Source organism: Falco peregrinus, chromosome 5, assembly GCF_023634155.1.
Source record: "Falco peregrinus isolate bFalPer1 chromosome 5, bFalPer1.pri, whole genome shotgun sequence".
Taxonomy (NCBI): Eukaryota; Metazoa; Chordata; class Aves; order Falconiformes; family Falconidae; genus Falco; species Falco peregrinus.
The window spans coordinates 6,363,594-6,391,583 of NC_073725.1; the positions used below are offsets into that span (position 1 = coordinate 6,363,594).

General features: G+C 42.9%; 1 protein-coding gene across 1 annotated transcript in view; it reads left to right on the forward strand.

Moving 5' to 3' along the window:
• Nucleotides 1-27,990, forward strand: part of CREB5 (cAMP responsive element binding protein 5) — a 217,172-nt gene that overhangs the window by 176,076 nt on the left and 13,106 nt on the right. The gene's annotated exons all lie outside the window — the stretch shown is intronic.

Here is a 27,990-nt window from a genome sequence, read left to right on the forward strand (position 1 = left end):
TTCAACCAGAGGTCTCTGGGTCTCTTAACTTCATACAGTTCTGCATACATCAGTGCAAACTGTCCCCTTATAAGGCATTCTGTAAATAATATTACCAGCGCAAGGGAGCTTAAGTCAATTTGAAAAGCTACTGAATACGTATACAATACCAGCACAGGAATACAGGGGCTGATGTCTTTCTAACAATGCTAGTTCAAGTACAGAGGTATTACAGGCAAGTGAGAGATCCCCCGCGAATCACACAGATGTAATTAATTAATGTCTACATTGCCAAAAAAAGGAAAGCATTTTGACAACAGTTATTTGGAACAATTATTAATTGTTCTTTCTTACAGCCCCAAAAGGCAAAAGCAAGAATGTAGCTACAATACATTGCCCTTTTTTCCCTTATTTTTTTCTTTCTGATCAAGTGGTAGAGCTCACATATTGAGTAAACTGGGAGAGAAGCCAAAAACATTCCCTTTACAAGTGTCTTTAAACTATGCATGAGGTGTGTTTTTTCCTTTTGTTTCATGGAAACATCTCTGTTGTTGGCAAAAGGTTTAAGTTAGGAAAGTTGGTCTATAATGCTGTGTTGCCAAGGTTTCAAGACCAGGCCTAGATGGTCCATAAAACGATTTCCTCTTAAAGCAAGAGTTCTGCCTTATTAAAAACAGAGACTGTGGTCATCCCTTGCCTTTCCCTGATCGCTAACTCTCCTTCTGGGGGGTGCACACATGGTGGGAAGTTCGGCAGCCCCGTGTCTGCCCCTTCCCCTTGCTGGAGCATGGGACCTCTGTGAGGTTGGTGCTGGGCACTGGTTTGAGGGCAGTGGTGGGGCAGTGTGGAGGTAGAGAGGGGTGTTCCTGTCCTTGGGACCCCGCTGGTGGTTTTGGGGGTACTTGGAGGGATCACGAAGCAGTGAATGTCTCCTTTATCTGCTGCTGCGTGGTCATGATGGGGACCGTGCCAAGGGCAGTACGCTTTTGGGGAGCGAGCCGCTAAAAGACTTGACAAGGGATAAATCTGTCATGGCCCTCCCCTTCAGATCTGCTCACGCAGGGTTGTTCATACCTAAGGCCCCCCCCGGGAGGATTTGAGGGAGAATTAAATGAGGGAGGCAAAAGTCTGCAAGTAATGGGGCGTCAGGCAAACGGGACTTGGCTTCTGGCTCCAGTTGGCAGGTCCCTGAAATCATATTCTGAGAGCTGACTGCAAGCCCTGGCTGGAGCATGGCGGGCTCCTCAGCGCCTGACAGACGGCTGTGCCCTGACTCACAGCCAGCTCGCAGGCAGCCAGCACCGCCTCGTACCTCTGCAGAGCCACGGAGGTGCAGGTTGGTGAAATCAAGGTGAAGCTGCTCGGCTTGAGCCGTCCCTCACCCGAGCAGCAGGTCCCTACCATGCCCCTGCCAGGGGCTGGACCTCTGCTCTGCTTTGCAATCCCAAATTTCCTTTGGAACTGAGAGAAGAGCCCTGGTATCTGTTTACATACCCAATCCCCCTTTCCCATCCCCAAACTTCTTTGCAAATTGATAGTAATGGCTAGAGCTGAATAAACCTCTGCAGATTATTGGTTTGACTTCTTCAACCAAAACAATCTGTGTGAATAAATGAAGAGGGCTTTGTTTATATAAAAACCCGAATGATAGCTGGGGAGTTTGGATGTTTATTTCACAAACTTTGTATGGTGTAGATACAGATAGCCCCAGGCTAATCCAGGAGAATGCAATTAACCCAGGAAGGGAATTCAGTTTAAGAATTACTCTTGTGTCTGCTTCAAAACTACCTGGTAGAGCTTGTTGAGCACTTTAATTGAAAGCAACCATCTCATGGGTATTTATCCTGATCTTGACAGATTAACTCAGTGGCACAAGGCATATAGGTTGAGGTTGCCGAGTGCATCTGCGAGACAGCAGCGTCTTGTATTTGAACTTCTCAGGTCTATAGGAGTTGATTACACCCTGCTTGCATCCGTGGAGACAAAATTTGGTTTCATCCTGGGTTTACGTGCTTGCAGCCTTGCTGCAGTTCTTCTGGATTTGTTCTACCATACATAAAATTCAGATCATATTTGTGATATGAACCGAGATGAAAATATCACTGCTTGCTTTACTTTGAGGGGGAGGAGAGGAGAGGCAAGGCTGATGCGTATCGGGCTTGATACAGACTGAAACCCGGTGATGTTGTTCCTCTGATTTATGTGAAAGAAATACAAAAAACATGCCTGTAACTATCTTTGTATAAAAAGGGTCATGTTTCCCTTTTCTTTTAATTTGTCATCTGCAGGCGAAGTTTTGATACTTACAAGAGCAGACAAAATGAATCAGGCTAGACAGCAATGCAGAAGGGCTGTACAAATTTGTGTGTTTGCAAATGTAGGCAAATTATAACCGACCAAAGTAGCTGCCAGGTCCTCCTCCTTAGTCCTCTCTGCTCTAGAGCTGGGCACACCTTCTGATTTGCTGCATTTCAAATGCAGATGTCCCAAGCATGATGGGATGGAAGAAATTCAGGAATTAGGTGGGATTAATCACTCTCTGGAGGTGCCTGTCCCTTCCACAGGCTATAAAGGATGCTTAAGAGACAGGGTTAGGCAAATTTTCTTGTTGTGGAAGTGGAGTGAGATAAATCCTGTTTTTATGGGACTGCTGCTGAATAAAATAGGCCAAACTTGTACATTTTACATCTGTGCAACCTGGCTGTTAATGTGGAAGTTGCCTGTGCAGGTGATGATTCCTGCTGGAGTGTGCTTTTGGGGTATTGTGTTGATTACACATTCATTTTTATTTCTAGGTGTTTCATCTGTCTCTGAGTTTAGACAGAGTGAATGCTGTACATTTATGTGAAAATTTTTACCTGGTTTTTTTGTCTATGCATGCACATGTATGTAGGAGAATATGCATCCTTAAGAGTCACTGTCACTGTTAAGCGCCGTAGCAGTAACTCTGTTATTTCTCAGCACCTCAGAAAGGCCGTGTTAAAAAAAGACTGGTAAATACATAGTTAGGGTAATCTGTTTCATGTGTTATTTCACTTAGTCCATTCCTATGAAGGTTGGAAGCAAAATTGGAGCTGATGTCAGTGGGAACAAAGTCAAGTTTATTATATGGAGTTCAGACCCAAATTTCACTTCCTGTTAATATGAAAAGAAGTTCAAGGCAGTAGATTATAAAGTCTTTACCTACCATATTACTTGCTATTTTCTCTGATGCTTTTGTCATTTAATAAAAATATCTTTCATATTTTACCTAGAGTAATTGGAGAGTGGAGATCTATAATGCTCTTGCTATTTCCACATTTCAGTTGTCACCTAGGAATTTATATCTATACTTAGGATAATGAGATTTAGTGGGGTCATTTACACTCAGTGAGCATTATATAAATCACCATTACCCATTTGTGTATCATGTGGCTTTTACCTTTTCTATCGTAGATAAATACTTTATACAGTCTGTTACTGTTCATATTCTCTTGTAGAAAATTCAGCATATACTATTCATTTAAACAATGGCAACAACATGAGATAATGTCAGGTTTGGGCTATTTCAGTATTACTCATTGGAGTGCTGTTTGGGGCTGGTAAATCAAAAAGCTGAAAGCATAGGTTGCCTTTCAGCATTCTGTTTATTGTTTTCAGATGTTAAAAGGACTCTTGCTGTAATACAAGCAATGGTTATAAGTAGTTGCTATCACTAGAGACAGTCAAAGCAATTCCATTGTCAAAATTGCATTTTAAAAATCAAAACAATATAATAAATTGCAGTGTGCGTGGTCATTCCCTGAATGTCTTTGTTAAATATTCATTGCAATGCACTTGATTATGTGCTTCCTTTTTAATTTCTCTTTTCTCCTTCAAATGTAAGTGATGAAAATCTCTCTTTTCCTACTTTTTTTCCTACCCAAAGGAATTCAGAAAGTCCCTTTTAAGCTCCTTACCATCTCTTTTATAACTCTGATCCTAGTAAAGCAAGTGGGTAAACAGGTTGATTCATACACCAGTTTTATTTTATGCGGTTTCCCTTCTTGCCTGGGATCTCATTTCTAGCTGAGCTGTGCTTTGCTACCATTTGCCCAGATGCTGTGGCACATAAGGGCACTAATTTTGATTGGGGCAATGTAGACTCACACAAACAAACACATTTTCTAGCAGGAGAGATGAGAAAGTACTAGCTCCCCAGTCCAGTTCTGCAGTGTTCCCTGGTTTGAGCAAGCTTTATCACTGCCTTCGTGTTCCCAACACTAGACTAAAGGTTTGCCCAAGAGGGCCAGGCTGCGCCAGGGGCAGTGGGGGTAGCATATGTGCGAAATATTGACCAGAGCATCTGACCACAAGACCTAAGTCTGATCTTGTGTCCTAGCTTTGTTCAACACCCCTACATTCCCCTTACCCCAAAGTCTGCAAAACCCAGCTTGGGCTAAGAAAGGAGCATCACCCTTAACTCTGTGTGTTTGGGCATTTGTTGGTGGTCAGCAGTGGTTTGAGCCAGCTTCTTGCTCTTACTTTGCCATCTAGTTTGCAGTAAGAAATAAAGACAGACAATCGGGTGAAAAGACGTGCACTGACAGACATTCAAGGGATTTGACACTCCTGCTTGCATTGTATTTTGACAATAGTCCTATTAAATGTGAATCATTCTGTGTATTATTCTTATTACTCACTCACCTTGTGTAACAGGCTTGGTCCAAGCGCTGCTGAACTCTTTCCACTGACTTTACTGGGAGTGGGATCAGGTCCTCAGCGCCACATTAGCTGGGTGCTTTCATGGCCAGTTGTAAAGCTGTTGTTCCACACAGCCTGAAACAAAAATACTGGAAACTCATCTCTTAATATGAGCTAGGTTCTTTTTAACTTCTTTAGCTCGGCTCTTTTGACCAATGGAGATAGATTAATATTACTAATAACAAAGTTGTGTATCCTCATAGCGTTCTGATTGTTTTAAGTATTACAAAGTACAAAAATAATGACATTCAGAAGGGAAACGGGTACTTTGGGTCTTTACCATCTCCTGTCCTGCTTTGACCTCTGTTGCCAAAAATCAAAAAGGCTCCAGGTGAACTCTATCAGGGTTTGAAAATGCTGTACTGAAATAAGTCTACTGCTGAACTATCTATTTGGAAATATTAAAAAATAGTTGGTAAGTTATGTGAAATGGCACAAGTCTTTACACAATAAAGATATCACATCCAAGAATTAAACCATATAAATGCAAACTGATGTACAGTTTAGCTGTATCTCTCTGAGACATCTCTGCATGTAATATCCTTCCCTGAATATGTGTCTTTCTTTTTACAAAATAGGGCCAGAAAATTGTGCCCATTAAATGCTAAATTTACTAGCTGGTGTTTGCTGAATCTGGCCCTTATTAAATGTCCAGACAAGCTTGTTGTAGTTTATTTTGTAGGACGTCTGGTTAGAACGTTAAATACAACAAGGAAAAATAAACTTAAAAGTAAAATGGTTCAACCCTTGCCCTACTGGGAATTTTTTTTCCTTGATTGGATGGAAGTAGAAACAGATCACTGTTACCAAATGAATTAGCCCAAATCTAAAAATTGGATCAAATAATTTTTGCGAGGGTAAATCTTACCAAGAAATGCTAGATTTTTTTTTTTGGTGGTGGTTCTGGTTCATGTGGAGTGATTAGATTAACATATTACCTCTAATTTTATTCTTAGTTTCTACAAAAGGGAATATTTTGCTATAATGAACATTTGCCAGTAAAAATTTTTTTAAAACAACCTTGCAATAGCACTCAGTAAAAGTTCTGTTACTGTTCATTTCTGCATGCTGTGATCAGTGTTTTTCCCCCAACTGAGATTCTAGCTATAATTCTTTTTAAAAGATAAGTAAAAATTGTCATGTCTGAAAGATGATATTGCATATGAGAGTGTGCCAGCCCATGACAGACTATGCATGTGCCACTGGAAAAAAAAAAGGCTGTATCTTCAATTTTTTTCTTTTTCTCATAGTCTGATGTCCTCAGCAAATCTTTAACTTATCATCAGAGTCAGCAGTGTTAGCTTCTTTATTTCTTCAGCGGTCTAGCAGAAATTTCCACATTAATTTTAATTACTCACAGATTTTTAACAATCTGAGATCACTGAAAGTCAGTATTTTCCTCTGTTACTACACAGCAACAGTGATAATATCGTTGTAATTCCCAGGCTTAGCATTTCTCTGTATTAGACTGAAGGGGACTGGGTTGTCTTAGGTGCCTTGGCATATCCTGTAAGTAGTTTATTGACAATAGGTCTGCAATTCAAGCCCTGTAGTCAAATTCTTTGAGAACTCTTCAGGAATATGGAGTTACTATAAACTTCATATATACTAGCACGCTCAGCAAGCTGTGATGTTTTCAATAATGAGGCTCTGGTACATTGTGTGCTAAAATTTGCTATATCCCAAAGCAAAAGCTGTCAGAGCTGTTGCAGGGAGGGGCTGCCTGCTCTGTCACCCCCTCCCCTTCCCGGTTTGGATTCTGATCCTCGGGACATGTTTGGTTTTGGTTGTTTTGAAGTGGCAGGTTTTGTTAACTTGCTGCTCCATCCAGTCCTAATAAACATCAGCTGTCAGCCACCATCCTGCCAGGCGGTTCCCATCTTCCCCTTGCTAATCTTCATGATATTTTTAATGTTTTGCTTACAGTTGCAAACACTTTCACATGATGTTGAGCAAATTGGGTGAAATGTGGCTGTTTCATGGTTTTGATTAGACAAAAACAAAATGAAGGACTCCTTTCTACCAAGAAGCAGGCTTCTGAGTCACGCTCTGCTGAAGGGGAAATGTTTCCCATTTTGATGGAAATGAAAATGTATGCCGTGATAACGGTGCTGGGCTTTTCTGTACACGTGCCCGCTGTGCGCCACCAGGACCAAAGTAGCATCCTCAGCTGGTCACAGTGCAGCTCTCTTGGTAAAGCTCAAATCTGTTGCTGCCTCAGCTCAGGGGTTGCTGGAGAAGGAAGGTGGGTATGCAAATGTATAATAATGTAATTATTATGTATCAGTATTGTCATAGTGCCTGAAGAGCCCCATATATTGTTTGGAGAACCTGTGGGTGGATGCTGAAGTAATAGGAAATTACAGTGACTGTGGGTGGTAGAGCAGAAACCCAGAGGTGCAAGTCCCATAAAATGGGAGGCGCTTATATTGGCAAGATGAACCAGGACCACAAACCTTTACTAAAGCATCCCCCGAATGTTTCTGTAGAGCAGTGATTCTTCACATTTTTAAACTGGAAGGGCATGTCACTGTTAAGAGCAAACTCCGTAGATAAAATGTTGCATCCCACCATTGCTTACCTGTTGGGGCAGGGAAGGCAGTGGTGGGCAGTGGTATGGTAGATGAGATATGCAGCACTTGTAAACTGGTATTATTTTGTAAAATTATAAATTTGCTTCTCTAATTACAAGCATGTTAGTTAGACACTAACATGAATCCAGCACTGACTCCCAGCTAGAGCTGTGCCTATAGACACTGATGTCCCAGCTGCACAGGAATGTATGTTTTTCTGCGCATTAGAGGGACCACCTTCTGATGTCTGGTAGACCACCAGTTGAGTAAGGCTGCTCCAGGACATACTGGGTCTCACTCTACAGGCATTGACTTTTCACACTTACGTAAAATGCGATCTTCATTGCTCAGATGGTGGGGTGTTGCATTTTATATGGGTCCAAATGACTACACAAGATGCAAAGATAGTTAGATGTGTTGTATTTCATGCCAAAACCTTTAGCAAGCTTGAATGACTTTTTATGCTAAACCCCTTTGAGGTGAAATGTTGTAGCTTCTTAGAGAATCAAATCCATTCCATACCTTAAAATGAGAAAGGGGGACATGTGTTTTAGATTTGCAGGCATAATTTTAAGGAGGTAGAATATGAATCAGGTTAGATTTTCACCTGGATATCTCTTTTCATGTGACTGTTTGAGGTAAATTCTTAAGGTTCTTCAGTGATTATAAGCGACCCAGGCTTTGGTTTGAAGGAAGAAAGGAAAAAGTGCTTTCCACCACCAAATTCCTACCCATTCACCCACCACGCAATGCTAGGCGACTGTTTCTTGCTAAAACAGAAAGCAGCATGCCAGCTGGATATCTTCCTGCGGTAGCTAGGTTTTCCTTGGAGGTTTCCCATCTCTATACTAACTAGGCTTGACTCTGCTTGGCTTATGAGCTTTTGCAAACGTCCTTGCCAAGGTGGGATGACTGTAGGCAAAATGAGTGCAGCAGGGAGACAGAGGCAAATAAGTAGGAGTGATCAAAGTCTAGAGATGTGCTGGCAGACGCACCTCCTTCCTACGCTCCACAGCCAGTGGGTCCAGTGCTTTCCCCTTTTCCTACGTATGAATCAACACATCCAAGGGAGCAGTGCCAGGGCAGGGGGTGGGTAGGAGACAGCCTTAGCACTGTACAACAGCTGTTGTTTTGCCAGTATATTCAGTAGGAAATTTAGAACAAAACTCGCCTTTTGGACCATGAATCTCATTAAGGTTCACCAATGGCACTGGAAAAGAGAGAACTTAAAAGGTTTGCTGGTTTTGTTTGGGGGTTTGCGTTGGTTTTTTGTTTAACTGCTGTTACAATAGAAGACGCTGTGAAGATGTTATAAAAGGCTGGCTTTGAGGTTTGGTGAAGTTGTCTGCCGCCAGTCCTAGCGAGACACTAGAGGTGGTAAAAAAGTGAATTTGCCAGCATGAAACATTTGTTACAGCATGGCAGAAAGTGCTGCCTGTTGAAATGACAGATTGTCAGCGATGCTGAGCCCAATTTGTTCAGTTTCTTCACAGGGGTTCTACCGAAGGGAGCAGCGGGAGCCGATAGACGGTCGGCAGCAGTGCTGCTCTCTGAAGAGTTTCTTTATCCTTATTCTTCTCTCCTAAATTCAGCGGCACGCACATATATCTTTAAGGCTTTTATTTTGTGGCAAAGACCTTAAAAAATAAAGTTAACCCAAAACATATAAGGAAGCCTTCAGCTGGCACTGCATTTAACGTTATAGTGCCAGCTGCCAATTTGCTGGGCGGTTAGTGGTTGATTTATAGTTTCACATATGAGTTTGAGTGGGTGGGTCACAGCTTTTTGGTGCCTTATTTTCCTTATTTTGTAACTCAGTTAATCATTTCCCTCGCTGCAGTCACTGTGTCCAACTGCAGAGTCCACCCTTGATGGGCGGCCTGTTTGTAACTCCTCAAGCACTGAGCTCCTCTGTAGTGGTGGATTGCCGCCTTCTCCTCCCACCCCCATTCCTGTAATGTCTTTTCCTTGCTAGGCTGGAGGAGGAGGAGATCCTGTGCCAACTCTTTGAGCTCTCACTCAGCTGCTGCCTTCACAACTATAAACGTTACCAAGCGCCCCCGTTGTTTTCATACTCCATCCGTATACTCTATACTCGCTTGGAAGTGAACCTTATGGAAATTTTGGGCTTGTGAAGGACCTCGCAGATATTTCCACTTGAACTGCCATGGTAGCAATAACACACTGTGCTTGCAGCCTGCTGTCCACCTAGTGACCTTGAACTGCTTTGCAGCGGCTGCAGAGTGAGATGCTGAGATGGCGGGAGCCCTGTCCAGGGACCTGCCAGGGGCTGAACAGGGATGCGCAGGAGGGTTTCACAGGCAGGCAGGTCAGAGGGGGTACCACGAATAAGGCACACACATGTGGGGGTGTGCACAGCCGTACTGTCTTGAGTCCAGTCAATAAAAGCGTGAAGGGAAAGATGGAGAGGCTCAGTTCAGCTACTGTCAGTCACAAATGCAGCGGTTCACCTCTGTAATCTCTATGTGCAACCACCGACAGCAAATCACCCATTCTCCTTTGCTGTCCTAAGTGCTGCAATCATTTGCAATCTAATATTCTATCCCACTGTCCTTCCAACACTAATGCAAAACGGCATCAGAGCAATGTGCCCTGCAAAAGGTGTATAAACTCTGTGTCACTCCATTAGTACGAACGGTTGGATTCCTGGGATGCTTGCCGGCACGTTGGGCTGAGCTTGGGCTTGCATGGGACATCTGTACTGGAGAACCAAAAGCTAGCTGAAAAAGTTGGTTTTGGTGGGAATGATACCCACGGAGGAGTACATAATTCTGTAGTTTGCCACACCTCTCGTGTATAGCCTGTACAATTCAGAGTGTAATGAACGCAGACATAGCTTTTGTGAAATAAGCACAATCGTGCTTGAATTCTGTGGACTACGTAAAGCCTATTACCCAGATTGCTCATGTTATCTAGTTCATTCCTGTTTTTTGGTCCGGGATACTGCTTTAGCACAGTATTTTGAGGAAGAAATTGAAATAGGGGAAGATAAAAGGTGTTCTGTGGTTTCTTTTTAATTGGAGACTGGAGGCAAAGTGCCTCCAGATAATTTCTCAAAGAAAAGTCATTGTCTTCTCCCACTCTTGTCATTAATCTTTAAAATTATTGCACAATTTCTGTTTAATGTGTTAAGATTTCTTAATATGTTAAGACAATGTGGAAAGACAAATTTGAACAGGAGGGAGCATGTTTCTTTGAATGCATAATTTTTAAATCTTTGTCTGAAGTCTTCATTCGTCTTGCCAGGCTTTTTGCAGTTAAAAACTTAATCAAACCAGTATGATGAAAAATATGTATTTTTACAAGGGCGATTCATCAAAAAGAACTGGAAGTTGCTACAAATATTGAGACTGATGGTTGTTCAGATTTTGCTGAAGTGTAGATTACTTATGGTGTAGCTGTGTTAACTAACACTGACATCGGGGATTCCCAACACGCGGCTCACTTGATATTTGCAGTTCCCCAATTTTTTTTATTTGTTGCAAAGGACTTGATACATTCACAGTAGTGAATGTCAGTGTATTGTAGTGCGACATGTCCTTAAATGTCGTACCATGCCTAAAAGCATTGCAGTGCATGTATGTTTTGCTGCATTGCGTGATAGCCATCAAATTGTTTCCACAAACAACAATTTGGGTTCCCTTGGCCTGAATTTCTGATTTTATAATTTAGCATGATGTTGTGTTAGTGATGCCTTTTTTCATCAAGTAGCATCAACAGATCTAAGTTTGAAGTATGATGTGAATCCGTGGTGTCCTCATACAAGCTTTTTAGCTTGGCTTGATTAATGAGGATTAGAAGGAATAATAGAAAGTAATCTGAAGTATAAAAAGCCTGCAAAGACATCACTTTAATTTGGAAAGTTAGTCAAGCCGCTCTTTGGTAATTCCAAGGTATTTCTTTTGTATTTAACCCCACTCCAGGTTATTTCTGGTGGCAGAATGGCATGTATAATGGAGATCACTTCTGTACTGGTGAAGGCTTTGGTCATTGCTTTCTGGGCTTTGTGCATTTCAGTCACCAAGCAGAGCTGCTGATACTGATTTCTGGCCATATTTTGACCCTTATGTTAGTGTGGAATAACTCTCTTGGGTAGTCTCAGTGAGGGACTCTCAGATTTCCAGTAAGAGGGTCGCCAGCAAGCTGTTGTTTTCCATTCCAGTTATGGTGTCACAGCCCAAGCAGTCTTCTGGGTTTTGTCAACACATCACTTTGAAGTTCAGTAAGCCTGTGCAGGTAGCCATGTTGATGATCTGCTGCTGAGCACTTCATCAGAAACACCAGCTATTTGAACATGATTTTTTTTTTTTAGCATTATTTGCAAAAACAGTTAATGTGGGTTCCCCACCCCACCCCCATCCCCCACCCCCCGATCACTCTCTCGTTCCCTAGATTGTTCTATGTCCAGTTCAGAAGGACTTATTTATAAAACTTGTTGTTCTGACTCACTGAGTTTAACAGTATTACACAACTATTTTTCTGTCAGTCATGGGATAATATTGCCAAAACCTCTGTGTATCTTTTCCTATGTATTTGCTGGTTTTGATGGATACTCCACTAATCAGCAAGGTGGGAAGTATTGAATGGGCATCAAAACACAGCCCCTGCTGCTGCAGAGGGTTACTCAAGCAACACTCTATAATTTAGATGCTCGGTAATCAACTCGGGGCATTGCAGCAGTTTGAGTTGTTTTTGTTAATAGAGATGAAATTATGGGTGTAACTAGCTGGCAGTCTTCAAACAGACTTTTGCAAGCTGTTTACTCAGCTGTCCCAGGGCAACAACTGCATACGTGAAGTGAATTCTTCCAATACGTCTGCTGTGGTATATTTAATTTATCCTACTTTGCCACAGTGTGAGAGAAACAAATTTTGAAGAAAGTAGGATTCATGTGAGATGCTACACTGCAGATAGACTGTGACATTACCTGCGTAGTTTGACATCATGGGCAAAGATACTGTTACTTCAAAGTGTATTTAAACCTCCAGAATCAAAAGGAGGAAAAGACCAAAGAAAAATAAACCACAGTACGTCTAGAATATGGACAAAGATGAGTTTCATTTTTCAATCAACATGGCAAAGAATAATAATACTCTCTGGAAGTAGCTACTGAGATTTGTCTAATTCTAGTTGAAACTACTGTATGCCTAGCTTAAGTAGGTATAATGTGGTCCACCCAAGCATGTACCAGTTTAAGAAACACTTCTAAAATAAATCATTATTATTCCTTTTGTGGGCAAATCTTGTCAGATGCATGTTGCTTTTGATAACATTACTCCTTACTCAAAATACGGTGATTTTAAGGTCAAAAAGACACATTCATCTGTGCCTCCATGGGTTTCAGTCAGAAAACAGTGGGAAGAATAGCCTTTTGGAAGTACAGACTTTGAGGATTGGTGGAATTAAAAAATTCCTTTAAAATAATAAAGATGTTAAATGAGTGAGGTTTTCTCTGAATCTTACTAAAATATTTCAGAGTGCTACTATAATGGGAGAAAGATGCCGATAAAATTGACAGGAAAGAATTAGGGAGAATTTTGAACAACTTGCAGGCAGTTTTAGCTGCTATGGAGTCCCATTATATTTTCCCCTCCACCTCAAATATAATGTGAAATAAAACAGTAACGCAGCTCTTCAAGCAACTGCAACAGAAACGGGCTAGAGATAGGAAATAATCTTACGGTCTGGTTCAGAGCTGTGCAGGGCGAAACTGGCTGTGGTACTTAAATACAGAGGGAACACGAAGTCCTGCTTGCTGTCCTGTGAAGCTCTTTGCTAAAATTGCACCTGTGACTTGATGGAAGTTGTGGTGTAAGTCATTTCTGGGGCGGGGAGGGAGGAGGTGAGAGGGAGAAGGTGAGGCTGTTGTCAGGAGTGAGCCCAATCGATCACTCCGATCAGCTGCACAGAAAATTAACTACTTTGCAATTCACTGGTGTATATAATATGTCATATGCCTCAGCTCCTGAATAAAAAGGTGTAGCACTGCTGCAGTTAGGGCTGAGACCAGCTTACTGTCTTTGGCTCATGATCAAGTTCGTTTGAGCATGTGGAGCTGTTTTTGAATTTAAAAAAAAAAATTCTGAAAAGTTCTAGCGGGCTGCTTTCAACATTGTTTTTTAAAAGTTGGTAATGTCTAGACTGATTTCTTGCATTGCAAAACACAGAGTGTCCTTCTCACTGCAAAATGTTCCCTGTGATTCATAGGTCCTGGACACCCCCCTTAAGAACTGGAGCACGGGAGCTATAGATTTTCACCGTCATAAAGGTGATAAAATGTATTAACCTAAACAAAAATGTCTCTGGCTGGCTTCTGAGAGCTCAAACACAACCAGATGCGGTGCTAACCGGCAGCGCTGGCATGGACTTGGGTGGAGAGGTCCAGGCTCTCAGCTGACATATATCAGCATAGCTTCCCTGCAGCCGCCGGGCCAGCCACCAGCCAGCTGAGAGGGGAGGGGAGGGCAGGGGAGGGGGGCTGCCTGCCTGCCTGCCTGCCACGCTTCGTCTGCCCACACTGGCTCTAGAGAGAAAAACAAATAAGAAGCAAAAGATACAGAAGGTGCATAGCTTGCTATACTGGCCAGTGAAGGAGTGAACTTACTAGCTGCTGAGAGAGCAGGGGTACGTCGTTTAGAAGAGATAAGCTGGCAATCAGAGGGAAACGAACGTGAATGTGAGAGACATCTTTTCTGTCCCAAAAGAGAAGCTCCTTTGCAAGTCCACCTTTGTAAGAACTTTGAGGAAGCGCAATTGCTGAGCTAAGAAGGAAAGGATAGCGGAGAAGAGAAATTCTTTCTTGAATTGCAGAGGGGAAAGTACATCCCTACATACACCCCATGGCCCTATGTACATCCCAATGTACATGATCTACTCACCTGAGAAATTTGTTTAGGTCTGTGGTGCGTTACATGAGAAGAATTGTACGTTCACGGATTTGTTAGATGAGTTGTATCATTAGACTTTTGTTTGCGTGGCATTAACTGCCCAAAGCAACCACATAATTAAAGCTAAAATATATATATACAGGGGGGTTTATTGTCTGTTCGTAACTCAAGTAGAGTTATTGCCTCTAATAAGGCACAAGAGGCTAGACGCTTACTGCATCCTGGGGACTTGCAATACCATCGGCAGGCAAGTTCAAAGGGAGCAGGACTGGTTCCGTCTGTAAGCAAGTCGGCGCCTGGGCTGTGTTTCTGGCCCCCCCGCTAAGAGTTTCTATGATATCGGGGCAATCTCAGATTTTTAGTTCACTGACCTGTAAAGTGGGTGTCCCACCACATGGAGTGATGTCACGTTCACCTTTAAAGCTGTGCGCGGTGCAGCAACGTGGACCCATGCAAAGAGGCTAGGCGACTTCCACAGTTGGGTCTGCTGTTTGCAAAATGCTGTGGGATTCCTGGAAAGCGGGAAGGCTTGTTGTTCGCTCAGAGCAGATGGTGTCACCGATTCCCAGACCAGTTGCCTCACAGACCTGAATTAACCAAAAAAAACCCCCATAAAATATTTGAAGGAGCATGAAATTATGCCTGCTATTGGGGAAAGCTGATAAACCTTCCAGCAGAGCCAGACTCTGCGACTGCTGGCAGGTTCCCTTCTGCCTGCTCTGACCTGAAGATTGCCACCACCACCTTCCTCACCTAGGCTAGGTCTGTGCTAGAAGGGTCTTTATTTTTCTTTGGTGTCTGCCTGGCATTTCAGTGAGCAATATGATTACATGTGAATTTATTGAAAGCCCAGGCTGCTGCTGCACTAAATAAAATTAGCGCAGGCCCAGAATTATATAGGACAGCTTTGCATTTAAGTTTAATAATTTAATTTCACTTTATGCTTCCACACATACCAGATTTTCTGCAATGTGACAGTGAATGCTTGTTTCTCTTTCTGCTTTTGGCAATGCAATACCTGTAAACTTACGGTTTCTTCTTTGGGGCGGTTGCTTATATTTATGATGGCAAGGAGTAAAACATATTGAAACAGTCGTGGTTACAATATTTATAGATTCTGAATACATATTAAATTAGAAGCAAAGAGGCGGAATTACATTTGTTTTGTAACGCTGAACAGTTAAGGCCAGAACCATTCCTGCCAACGCATCTGCAAATGTTTTAGCTCATAGCTGAAAATCAGAGCAACATTGCTAAACATGGGTGGATGGTATAGTACAGCCCAAGTGTCATCCATTGAACGAAGAACCCCACAGAGAATCTGGCTAGAGTAATTAATGAATCCATTTGGAGAAGTCAGTGCCCTTCAATTAGCCTGAATGTAGCGAAGCAGATGGGATCCCATCCTCCAGGGAGAAAATTGAGAAAGATCCTAAGAAATACTGCATTGGACTGATTTATCTGGGTAATTATAAGCCTCATTTGCACAAAACTGTTCAATATGGCTGCAGTGAGAAAATTAAGAATTTATAAAATGTTGATATGTGGCCTAAACTATCGGTGGTAGTGGAATCATCTGTCAAGCAGGATCTTGGTTCAGAATATTAAACTAATCATCAGCCAGGACAGGCTGAAAGGCAAACTTGGCCATGGAGCTGGGGGGCAGAGGGGGTGTATTTCTAGCAAACCTTTTGTCAAAGGCTCCTGTGAGCTCATCTGCAGTGGAAACATTTGCTGCCATCCTAGTCTGATAGTGTCCTGCCTTGAAACATCCTTCAAGATTTCAGAAAGTGAAAGAATGCCTCTGAAGAAACTTTAGGAAAAAAAATGCTTAAAAATGCAAATTTTCTTTAAGCATCTCTTGGTGGAGGAACAAAATGAGAAGAGTAACAGCAGCAGCGTTTGAGAACATGTGCGTCCTAGTCTTATCTCAAGGAGACCCCTCTACCCTTGTCAGCAGGCTCATTTTTAAGTCAAAGCATCCGCAGGACTGACTTGTATGAATGGGAAGCCACAATGTATTTCAAGGGCTAAACTGGAAGCCAGTATCTATATTGCAACTGTGTTTATGTGTGATAGACAAGGGAGCTGGAGAGTTTATAGAAGCAGCGAGAGAAAAATAAACACCGTTTATCATTGCGTTGAAATCGGGTAGAAGTGATGGTCTTCAGGTTGTAAGGCTGAGAAGGTTGCTTGCCTGTTGGGAGACTGCACTCCAGCATCATGGATTTTCCACATATTTTGTGGTTTTAGAGACGCCTCAGCTCAGGTAGCTCAAGGCAGCATTTTGCACATTTTCTGAAGTTGAAGCTTCAACAGTCAGAAGTCTTGGACTTCTTAACAAATGGGAAAGAAACCTGGTAGTCCTAGATAGGCAGAAAAGTGGTACGTCTCACCACTCTTCCCAGTCTCTGAAATGCTTTCCTAGGTCAGGGCATTTCTCTGATGTTCCAAGGCCAGCCTTTCTTTCCTCTGTTTTCGTCCTCTCTCACAAACGTCCCCTTTTTAAAGATGACAGAAGTTGGCGGGTACCTGGGCAGCACCCTTCTGGCCCTCTCCTACTCCCTCCAGCAGCTTGGTGCTCTATTGATGTGTTGGTTTGAACACTATCCCCATTGAACTGGAAATTCAAAGTGTATTCATCCATTTTAATGAAGTAAAAAAATCAGTTCTGGGCAGAATGTCAAACATAAATACTTTCAGGGCACTGAACTAGTGTCAGCAGAGCCGTGTGGCTCTGGTTGTAAGCCTGCCTTCCACATTCACGGGTGTGTACGATGTATGCTGTTAAATTTTGTATTTTATTTTTTTCTTTTCTTATCTCAGAAGGCCTTAGATAACGTGGTGATGACTGCACTGGCCAGGGCGGCTGGGGCAGGATGTTCCCACTCCTGGTCACCCTCCCAGCCCAGCAGTGGGCGGGCTGAGACTGGCACAGTTTGGCCTGTGACTGCACCTTCTCGCCCTCCGCTGATAAATAAGCAGGCTAATTGAATTAATAAACAGATAGCTCTTTTCCCTGCCAGCTGGAGCACCATCAAAATGTGTGATAAATTATCTGTCAAAGCTTTAACCGCAGGGAAAATATGAAAAAATTAGCTGCCTCAACCTTTCCTCTCCAACACTTCTCCCCTCTTTCCCCTTCCCCTGTCTACCCAAGCTCCTGATTTGGTTTGCCTCCACCCTCCTCACCCCTTGTCTTTTCTCCTTCGGCAGATCTCCAAAGAGAAGGAGCTGTGAGAGAGCAGCTCATTTGGCCAGGCCGCTAATGGGTTACCAAGGCTGTAGGTGGTGGTGGGATGCTGACGTTCCCGCTGCTCGCTGGGAAAGAGGGTTGGAGGCTTTGGGAGCGCTGGGCATGTGTTTGGGGTGAGACTGCCCGTGCTGAGGCAGAAGCTGCACACAAGGTCCAACAAGGGGTGCAACCGAACAGGAGGAGTCACTGTTTAATATCTTTATCAGTAGCATAGACAGTGGGATTGAATGCAACCTCAGCAAGTTTGCAGATGACACCAAGCTGAGCAGTGTAGTTGATGCCCTAGGGGAGATGATGCCATCCAGAGGGACCTGGACAAGCTCAAGAAGTGGGCCCGTGTGAACCTCATGAGGTTCAACAAGGCCAAGCGCAAGGTCCTGCACCTGGGTTGGAGCAGCCCCCAGTATCAACACAGGCTGGGGGATGAAGGGGTTGAGAGCAGCCCTGCCGAGAAGGACTTACTTGAGGGTACAAGTGGATGAAAAGCTTCAAAAGAAGCATGGCCAGCAGGTTGAGGGAGGTGGTTCTGCCCCTCTACTCTGCGCTGGTGGCACTCCACCTGGAGTTCTGTGTCCAGTTCTGAAGCCCTCAGCACAGGAAAGACATGGACCTGTTGGAGCGAGTCAGGAGGGCAGTCACAAAGACAACCAGAGGGATGGAGCACCTCTTCTACGAGGAAAGGCTGAGAGAGTTGGGATTGTTTAGCCTGGAGAAGAGAAGGCTCCAGGGAGGCCTTATTGCAGCTTTACAATACTTCAAGATGGTTTACAAGAAAGACAGGGACAAACTCTTAAGCAGGACCTGTTGCAATAGGACAAGCGGTAATGGTTTTAAACTAAAAGAGAGTAGATTTAGACTAGATATAAGGAAGAAATTTTTTACAAGGGTGGTGAAACAGTGGAACAGCTTGCCCCAAGATGTGGTAGATGCCCCATCCCTGGAAACATTCAAGGTCAGGTTGGACTCTGGGGCTCTGAGCAACCTGATCTAGTTGAAGATGGCCCTTCTTATTACAGGGGGTTGGACTAGATGACCTTTAAAGGTCCCTTCTGACCCATACTGTTCTGTGGTTCTATGATTCTATGAGACAAGGCATCAGGAAGCCTTACATTGACTTGCTGATGTGCCAGCTGAAAGGGGGAACTTCATCTAAGGCAGTCCTGAATAGGTGGGTAGTGCCTGAGGCTTTTTTGTTTCAGAAGAGAGGAAAACGACCGCAAGAGCTCAGTGATTTCCATAATACAGTCAAAATGTCCCTGCCATCACCTCTCAAAGTGCTGTTCCCTTTTGGAAATAACACGTATCTGTGTAGAGTCCCTCAACAGCCCTAAGTAACAGGCGATGAGAAAGATTTTGCTGCTCTGGGTAGGAGCTAAATAGCTGATGTTTCTATGGCATTAGCATGACCTCCAACGTACTCGTGTAAGTGCTTGTGTGCCTTTGCTGACCTGGTTTCTCTTACCGCATCTCCTCTATAAGCTTCCTAGCAAGTAAGCTGGAAAAGTCCCTCTCTTTCTAAAGCAGCAAGAAACGGGAGGTGCTGCGGAGTCACTGAGGAGTCTGAGATGGGAATGAGATCACAGTGTTATGTTCTTGTTCAGAACATGACATTTTTTTCTGGTGCATATGTCAAATGAATCAGACAATGGTGGTGTCAGGAAGATGGATAATGCTGTCGGCAAGGCTGGGAGAGGAGACAGGAAGATGTGTTAAGCACCAAAACAAGATGGTATTTATGCCTTTCTCTCACACTCAGTAAAAGTACACAAGAAATATTAAAAAAAGGAAGGTAGAGCAATGTCAGGAGCAGACAAATCCCCGATGTGCATTTTGGAAGGCTCATCCGTGCTGTGAAGGACAGTGAGCATGGAGAGAGAACCGGTTTGCAGAAATTGTCTGTTCCTGTGATCCTGGCAGCTGCTTCTGATCTGTGGGAAGGTGTCTGGGTCTAGCATCACCCTGTCCCCATGGGGGATGCTCACCTGCCACACAACCTGTTCTGCCTCCCTCAGGGTGCAGGGTGCTGTAGGGACCCTCTGCCTGCCCGTCCCCAGGCAGGGCACCTCAGCCAAAGGTTTGCCTGCAAGTGGTTATTTCTGCCCTCTTTCCCTTGGGCAGGAGGGACAGGGACGAGTGCACAGCCAACCAAGGCAGGATACTTTGTACCTGTCACTTGGTGCTGGCAAGGAAATCCTGCTCAAGTGACAGCCACCACAACTGTGGGTCTAGCCCAGGTCCCTGACCTGTCCAAATTTGTTCTGTATCCTGTGGTACGTGCCATAGGAAAGCCAAATCCAGCTGTCCAGAAATGGCAGGATGAGTTAATGGCTTACCAAGCAGGCAGCATCCTTCCCTTCCCTGGGGAATGCTGGGTTTTTTTGGTTTGCTCTGACACGTTGCTCTGAAAAGCAGTATTGCCAAAGAGTAAGCATACCACGTGCGACAGAGCGAGCAGCTGATACATTGCATTTTAGTAGGTTATTGCTTGTCAGATGAGCCATGGGAAGTGTGTGGGGATGCACGCCCAGCCCCTTCAAATGCAAAGTAAAGCCTATTAGTGTAAATCGCCAATAAAAAAGAATAGTTGGGAGTTTGCTACTTTTTATCATTTCACATGGTAGCTCGTGGCACTGGTAGAGTAGCTAGCTGGGATCTGGTAGAGGGTTGAGATGTTGCTGTTCATGGAGCCTCAAGTGGCTTTGAAATTTAATGCGTCTGACCCAAGATACTGCTGTTTAAAAGCAGCTGATAGACGCGAGTGGTGAAAAACAGGGCAGCAACTTGAGCTGTGTATGAATGAGGGGGGGTGGCACTGCAGGTGAAGAACAAAAGGGGTACAGTGGAGGTCAGCAGCCTGAGGGATGAAGTCAGGGGGTGAGTGTGGGGAAGGTGGGAGGGCATAGGAGACCTTGCATGCGGGTGTAAACGGACAGAACATACCAACACTCATCTGTTGAATGCTGCATATTCATGATATCCATGCAGATAACTCTCAGCATAGATTATATTTATTTTATAACAGTAAATGAACCTGCTCATACATTTTACAGTTTCTGTCTATATAATTCATGCCATACCTGAGTGCATGTATTTAAAATATCACTAGTCACTAGGTTTTCATCAGCAGATAATCAAAATCTGTCTGCTGAATTAAAATGTTATTTACCTTTTTTTGTGTCAGGTGCTGGAATTCTGCTTTTAGAAAATGTAAATAAATCCCTAAAAACATTCTCATTTTATATGATCCTGAACTGTATGTCAAAATCTAGAAATGTCTTCAGAAAAAAAAAATAAAAATTCATGAATGCTTCAAAAATCTTTCACGAATCACTTAACTTTAGAGACTAAGGGGAAAAATAACTTCACCTGAAGCGACGTGGTAATGAGACAACATCTAATTACCTGCACTGGATTCTGCCGTCCAGCCAACAGGCTAATAATGAACATCAATACTCTTTCACAAAGAACCCTGGGATCCCTAATGGCTATAAGTGGTCAGGGCTTCGGTTTTACATTTCAGAGGCTGGTTGGTATAATCTTGAAATAAAATCTACGGGTCAGATTGTATCCTCTACGCAGTCAGTGTGTGTGTGTGTGTGTGCGTGTGCACCATGCATGTGTGTGTATGTGGACACCCTTGAGCACTGCACATCTGGGATGAAATCAAAGCACTTGTAAGTGCACACGTATCACGTTTCTGGCTTGGTAGTAGCCCTTTAAATGTGCTGGGTTTAATCCAGGAAAAACGAGTATTCAAAAATCACAGCAGTGAGGGGAAAAAAAAAAGAAAAAGAAACACCACCCAAGTTTTATATACTTGTATGGCATTTTTCTTTGAATATGGATGACTTCATCATAATCAGCCTTAGTGAGAGGTGGGTGATGAAAGTTCAGAAATCTTCTGATGGAGAAGCACTTTGAACCTGCCTTTCTCATGTCCTTGTATATTATGCTTATAAGAAGGAAAAGGAAAGCAGGCAACTTGCATCCTTTGGCAGGAAACTGAAGTCACTCCTGAAGGGGTCTTGAGACTTCAGACCAGTGTTCTGCAGGGGGATTTTTGTGGTGCTATTCCCACCTGATCTTGAGTACCCAAACCCACAGTGTTCCTTCCAGTGTTAGAGTGCTCTGATTTGAGGATTTGCTCCGTATCTGCCTTGTATAGGAAATTTCCCAAACTTCCTCTGAAACCAATTCCCACTTTTCTCATTTAATACCTCCAAAAATGTTCATTGTGTGCTCAGGTGAGATATACACATAGCAATGCAAGCATTGCACAAGCACTGCCCACTTGCTTTGTACTAGAAGATGGGAACATGACTTAAGAAGCCTAATTACAGCCTTTACTTGTGGGACTGAGCTCCAGCCCCTTTGCCAGAGGATTTGCCAAAGTGTTTTATGTCCAGTGTGAAGAAAGAGTCCATGGTCTCTCGACTCGGGAATGAGCTGTAATATGGGCATTACAGAACAGATCTGGAAGATGAGCAGTGCAGACTCAGGTCCCCTCAAACCCAAGTTTTCCTGCTGCCTTGCTATTAACACTGAGTGATTTTATTGCCACCTCCTTTTCCTGTGTTTTCCACAGGTGACAACCTAGCATGCATGAGGATATCCCACAGGTGAATCTGGCAGAGTAACTAAGCAAAAGACTGTCTATTTGGAGAATTAGGATGACGATTAGTTGTGTGCCGGCCCACTGATTGCAGGCACAGGCAATTAATCCCCAATATGTCAGGCGTTTTGCTGTCAGAAACCTGCCTCTCCAGGGGTAGGTAGCAGCTAAGTAGCAGCTTTCCTTTTGCGCTCTGGCGCACAGAGGGGAAATCAGGCAGAAGCTGGTTGTATTTTTTGGATCCTTCCTTTGGTATTGTATGTTGAAATTATATGACACCATTTGCCAGTAATAAATCACGTTGCTGTCTGTTGTGTGATTACAGAATTAAATATCCCTTGTCATGGATACATATGGAGGGATTGACTTAGACTTGGTGGGAATTAGGGGTTTGATTTTTTTGAACTTTATATTTCCTGACTCCTGTGCAAATCAAATCCAGTTGTTTAACACTGCATTGAGAAATGATTCACGCAAGAAATAATATATAGTGAGAAGCACAAACCGTACTTTCAGGATGTTTTCTGTCTTGATTATAATTTACTTGCTCTTTAAAAACGCATGTAGAATAGGAATGGAGAATCTCGTATTTTTCTATTTCTAATCCTTAAAAAGGTGTTGCGTTGCACAAGCATAACGATGCTTATCTCCTTTGCAAGGTGCTTTAAGATGAAGAGAAGGAAATTGATGGGTGGAGATGGGATGCAAACTCCCTTGTGTTTTCTGCTATCCCTGGAGCCGTGGCTGTTCTCAATGAAATGCTGTCACCAGAAGACAGCCGTTCTGGCGGAGTACCCTTGGGCCACCCTGGCTGCAGCCTGCATTGCATTACTTAAAACTGGCAGTCATCTGGATAGGTGTCACTGGGACTGATGTCACCGGGCAACGTGGCTGCTCAGAGCTCCTCCGTGCTCCGAGTTCAGGGACACCAACACAGCTCTTGCAGCTGACCCGTCCTTGAGCAGCATGGTGTCTATTAGTTTTATTGCTGCTTTGATTGTTTGCAGTTGATTCTTGCTGCTTTCTGCTGAAGTTTAATTCAGTTTGCATTTGGAAGGACAAGGGAGCAAATTTGTTGTTTTTATTAGAGGCTAAGCTGCACTGAAGGCTGGATGACGATCCATTGTTCATGTTGTTACAAAATCCAGCTAAGTAGGGAAGAAAGCACAAAGGAAGGGAAAAGTATAATTCAGATTTGCCAAACAGCCTGAGAATAATTAGAAGATTAGCAGCTTGGCGCTGTTTACTGGCAAGCTGTGAATTAAATGCATCCCCCTTTTCTCTTTACATTAGTGTAATGCGTCACTTTGGTTCTCGATTTCATGTCCTTCACACACCTCTCACTCCTCCTTCAGTCAATACGCAGGACTGTATTTTATTGCACAAGAAATGTAGGAGCAAGCATTTAATGTAGCATCAGGGACTTTCTAATCACCAGTCTCTGAAATGTGCTCATAAGTATCTGCAGTTCACTTATTGGGTGGAGATGAATCACTTCCAATTTGCTTTTATGAATGTGAGTGGAACATTTGCAAAGAGTGGTTTCTGTTATTTACACTGTGAAATGCTTGTAAGCAGCCAACTATAAAAGACCTGAGTGACATTTATGCTTAAGTTCTCTCATCGCAGTCATAGTTGGAGGAAAGGATAAAATTCAGTGTGATGCTCTGGAACGCACAGGGTAAAGTTCTGTTTGCAGCTTTAGCTGCCACTGGCTTAACTCCATTTTATTCATCTTGGGTATGATGCTTAGAGGAGCATGAGTAAAAAAGAAAACTTGACCATTGGTTGAGAAAACAGTGTTATTGCCACTGAAGTCAACGTTACGCTTGCCATGAAGTTTGGCTAATCAAGATTTTTACCCTGAGGTCGCTACCTGATTTGCAGGTGCGTGGGGATGCTTGATGTCTGTATTTTTTTCTGATTTCCCACCCCTCTGTAGTCTCTTCTGTCCCCTGTGGGGAACTTGTTACAACCCTGCATAACAGGGACTAGAATCACAGTCACTAGCACAAGAAAATATCTTTGAGATCATATTCCATCTGCCTACAGGGGTCTGATATAACCTCCTGATGAGAATATACCAGACGTTAAGCTGATACTACAGCTGGTCTTGTCTCTTCTGTAATTTCGTGGGATTTGGGCATGCAGACCAGAAGTGGGAGAGAGATTTTTTCTGAGTGCAGCAATGCATACTTATTCAGAACAATTCAATCCTGTTCAAAACCAGCATTCCATGTCTGTCCCAACCTAAAATTCAGCCGGATGATATAATAGCTTATTGTTTGATGCAAACATAGGCTACTCAGGTAATAACATCTGTAAAATTGAAGGAGATATTTGTTCTTTCTCCACTGAGTAATAAATGGGAGAAAGTTGTCGTTCATAGTTATATACAGAATATGGCATATAATATAATTTTTATGATCTGCTATACTGTAAATAGAACATGCTATAAATATTTTACATATTTATATACATATGAAAGCCCCAAAATTATTTGAGTTTTTAGTTGTGTCCAAATTTACAGGTTTATTTATCTTTTTTTTTCCTTCTTCTTCTGAGAAACTGGAAAAAAACGCTGTCTGTTTTTCACTAGCAATTTTGGACAAAGGAAGGTGGGGTAAAAACCCAGGCAACCATGAAATACATGTAATGATACGACAAAGATTAAAAAGCAGCAAGATCCTCAACTGCAGAAGTGCTGGGGAAGCTGGTGGTTTTTATTCGTGATCTCAAAGGCTTGTAGCCCATTTTTGGTAGACTTAGGGTTTCCCAAAGACGTTCAGCAAATAAATTATGATCTATGTTGATAAAAGGAAACATCCAGCAGTTCAGTCTACCATGATGTTAGGCTTTAGATGGAGGAAGCACTGTGAAAACTGTTTTAAAAAAACCAACCACCGAGTATTCCAGATACAATAAGTTCTTTCAGGTTTTATCTTCGTATGACATTCGATGGGATAACTTCGGAGTAAATGCGTCAGGGGCATCACCATAGTACAGGGAACAACCCTAATACCTGTGGAGCACTAATTTTCACTGTTTCTATTTCCTCCTAAGCATCAAAGGTGAGAGTTTATGTGCTTCTAGCTTCCTATAGGATCAAAATGGAGTTTTCTTTATTCACTTGATCAGAGGCAAAGTGTGCTGTTCCCTGTGAAAGATTTATCACGTTGTCCATGTCACTGACAGCCGTTAATGGAAGTAGCATAACTGAGTGGAAATCATCTGTAACCAATGTTGGTCACAGTGTTACTTTTATGAAATGATAAAAATAATGAATAAGGGCCAAAAGCCAGGTGAGTGCCTGCATTTCCTCTTCGCTGGAGGTTGCTGAGGTTTTTTTGGAAAATTGCAGTCCGAAAGGGAGAGAAGAGGGATTGTGCCCTAAAAGATGTTACCACTGAGGTTAGCAGAAATCTTGGATTTTGGTGAGAGCAGATCTGCGTAGTGAGTCCTCTGTTTCAGCCCCAGTTTTCGAACTGCCAGGTACCTGCAGGCTCTAGTGAAGGCACTGGAAAACTGACCGGCCGCAGGTTTGGGTCCCGAGTTACTGTTTCATTCTAGAGGAGGTTTGCTAATGTAGTCTGTCCAATATGCTCAGTTTTGATGCCGTCACATTTTATTTGACACTAAACTAAAACAGCTGTTTGCAATTAGCACACATAAAAAGAACAATAACAAAAATGCAGCCTGCCCTTCCAACTCTACACATACTCAATGCAAAGAGTTCACCAAGTGCTGGTGATTTTCCCTCCCTGTGGTCTAAGTAAAACAGCTAAAACAATTGATCTCGCAGAAGGCCAAACAACAAAAAAATGTTTATCGTTCCCCAAATGTTTCTGATGGGCAGCAGCGCCTGGTTAATGGAAGATAAATGTTGCTCAGGGTGCGTGTGCAGGCAGGACTCTTGCTGCGGAGCTGATCTAAGCATGAAGTTAAAGGGAGGTGAGGGCTGGGCGATGGCTGATGCTGCGCTGGGACAGGATGAGGTAGAGAGCTGGTTTCTTACCAGCACTGGGATCCAGGGCAGCTGGCCCACCCTCCCATTGGGAACAGTGAACAAGGAGCTTGTAAAATACACAGACCAAATGGAAATGACCCCTATTGACTGAAACCAGCTGCATGTCAGACCTCTCACTGTCTCTCTTGATTTGCTATCTCAAATAAATGGATGTGGTAGAAGGGGCTATGGAAAGAAAACAAAATAATTTATTCTCCTTGAAGTCGTGCCACACTAATAAGCCACAGTTTTTACAGCCGAAAAAAATGTTTATTCGCAGATTAAGTTTTTCCCTCTCTTTTTTTTTTTTTTTTTTTGTGGCTTTGAAAGTCTGCAGTTTAGAATAAGACATGCTGTAGTTCAGTTTCAGAGGTCTTTAACAAATTTGGCATTTATAGATTTTGTTATGCATTTGTCACGTAAAACTGCTGGCTAATGAGAGCTTGGTTATTTTGCATTTTGATTCAGAAAACAAAGTTACAACAGCTTTTGTCGGTGCTTTGGCTTAGATCTGCATGGTTGCTTAGCCCCATGAAAAAGGTCTCAGTGAGTTTTGAAGAAGAATGGTGTGCAGAATGACTTGACTTATTCATGTGCTGTTTTCCATGATTCTCGTAATACCCTCCTGGGTAACACCAGTTATCCTGAGCATTGTGAAGATCTTCTTGCAGTAATCAGGGTACCATTTGAATTTGGAAAGTTAAGAACAACAGCTGTTCAAATCCTCCATTTTATAGCCAGGATGGGTTACTGCAATTTATATTTGATTGAGCTCGGTTTTGACTGTAGAGACAGGGAAGGAGGTATTTAACTTCACTGCCATAGTTGCCTCCATCTCTTTTTGAGAAGATGGTCAGGTTGCGACACGTCGTAATGCTGGTATGGTTCAGTAGGCTTTCTTAAGGAAACTTCTTAAAAGTCACCAGTCTCGTTTTCCTTCAAGCAAACTGAGGCACTGACATGTTTTGCAAATGTATCTTCTTTTTTTTTTTTTTTTTTTGTCTTGTTCGACCAATTGATTGTTAGTGAAATAAGCCACTAAATCTGGATTAATAGATAATTAGAATACCTCAGTGGAGTGACCTCCATGAAGCCTGCAGAAACCTGTAGGATACAAAAATTTGAAGATGACACTTTGAATTGATGTTGTTACTTCTTTATGCCTTCCACAACCTGCTTTTTTTTCTCTCCTTTTTTTTTTTCCCTCTTTTTTTTTTTTTTCCCTCCTTAAGAAAGAATTTCTTTCTTCCTCACTCCCAGGTGCACAAACACGAAAGGGTAGCAGCTTTGGGCATAGGAGCCTTTATCTGTGGCCTTGCAATGGAGTTGCACAGACAGATGTTATTTCAATATAAAGTAGATTGAAATTCCCATCTATAGGTTCTGAGTGTCGTGGCAGTCACTCTCTTTGCTTTAAAGACAAAACCAAAAATGCAGTTCAAACCGGTCATTGCTCCTTCACTGGCAGATTTCAGCCACGCTGGCTCGTAGGATCTTTTGATTGTCATCTGTGACTCAGATATTGCTATGGGGAAAGGCACATCTCTGCTCCTCGTACCATTGCTGTTTCTTGCTGTCTGTCCTATAGGCGGCAACTCTTACTCATGAGCTCTCTGTTATTCGTTATAAACCCTGGCTGGATAATGAATTATGAGCCAGTTGGTGGGTTACTCAGATCATACCAGTCTGGTATGAAGTAATACCGTGGACCTCCTTCCTTCCATTTTTGTCTATTTTCTCCTGACTAACTACTTGCATTAGTGAGAGTAAACGAAGCTTACGCCTACTGCTTCAGAAATGTAGAGGTAAAGAGGTCTTGGGTGGCTGCCTGTAAAGAATGTTCTACGTTGAGCCAGAGGCAGAACCGTGGATATGAAGGAGGTTTCTATGGGTTTGGAAGGAGCCCTTCTCCTAGCTGACGTCCGTCAGGCTCT